Genomic DNA, 1,662 nt, shown 5'->3' with positions numbered 1-1,662 from the left:
CGAACACATGGAGATTAAACAACACACTCCTGAATGATGAATGGGTCAAAGAGAAATTAAGAAATAAATGTATTCCTGGAACTAAATGAAAAGGACAATACAACACAACAAAATCTCTGGGACACATTGAAAGCAGTCCTTACAGGGAAGTTTATAGTTCTAAGTGCCTATATTAAAATTCAGAAAGAACACAAATAAATGACTTAACATTGCAACTCAAGACACTTGAAAAGCAACAACAAATGTAACCCAAACCCAGCAACAAGAAGAAATAACAAAAATCAGAGCAGAAATTAATGAAATTGAAACCAAGAAAACAATACAAAGATTCAATGAATCCAAGATCTGGTTCTTTGAAAAGCTAAAACAGACCCTTATCCCAGTTAACAAAAAGAAAATCAGAGCAACTCCAAATCAACAAAATCAGACATGAAAGGGGAAACATCACAACAGACATTCCAAAATCCTGACCATTATAAGGGAATATTTTAAAAATCTAAATGCTACTAAATTTGAAAATCTAAAAGAAATGGAAAGATATCTAAAAGCATGGGAACCACCAAAGTTAAACCAAGAAGATGTCAACAGTTTCAACAGACCCATATTATATAAGGAAATCGAAACAGCAATACAAAGCCTGCCAACTAAAAAAGCCCAGGCCTAGATGGATTTACAGCAGAATTCTACCACACATTTAAAGAAGACCTCCAGCCAATACTACTTAATTTATTCAAAATGATAGAAACAGAAGGAGAACTCCCAAATTCCTTCTATGAAGCCACCATCACTCTAATACACAAACTGGGTAACTATACAACTGAAAAAGAAAACTATAGACCCATATTATTAATGAACATAAATGAAAAAATTAACAAAATACTTGGAAACCACATACAGATGTACACCAAAAACATCATCCACCATGATCAAGTAGTCTTTATTCCAGAGATGCAGGCATGGTTCAATATACATACGTCAATAAACATCATAAATCATATAAATGTGCTCAAAAACAAGAACCACATGGTCATCTCAATAGATACACAGAAGACCCTTGACAAAATTCAACATGCATTTATTTTCAAAGTCCTAGAGGGAATTGGACTGGAGGTAACATGCCTCAACATAATTAAAGCCATATACAACAAACCCACAGCCAACATCATTCTAAATAGAGAAAAACTGGAAGTATTCCCATTAAAATCAGGAACCAGGCAAGGCTGTCCACTATCTCCACTCCTCTTGAACATAATGCTTGAAACTCGTGAGAGAGCAAAAAGAAAGAGAAGGAAATTAAATGAGTAATGATTGGAAAGAAGAGATCAAATTATCCATTTTGCAGATGATATGATATCTAAGAGATGTCAAAAATTCCACCAGAAAACTCCTAAAATTTTTAACATGCTTAGTAAAGTGGCAGGTTACCAAATTAATCTATAGAAGTCTTGTCAAATGCCCCCAAGCCCACCAGGCTTGGAGTTTCAACAAGAAAGAAACCAAGACAAATGTCTTGAAGTTATGCAATGAATTTATTCGAAGATAGATTATTACGGTCAGGCAAGCAATCACAGAATGGCTTTTTGTTGTGAGGAACACAGATCTTATATAGGAATCAGATCAAGGGTAACCAAGAAATCAACAAGGATATTTTACTAACAGAAA

This window comes from Nannospalax galili, unplaced genomic scaffold (assembly GCF_000622305.1).
Source record: "Nannospalax galili isolate Female #2095 unplaced genomic scaffold, S.galili_v1.0 scaffold1200, whole genome shotgun sequence".
In the NCBI taxonomy this organism is placed as follows: Eukaryota; Metazoa; Chordata; class Mammalia; order Rodentia; family Spalacidae; genus Nannospalax; species Nannospalax galili.
Note: the sequence above shows the minus strand (reverse complement) of the source record.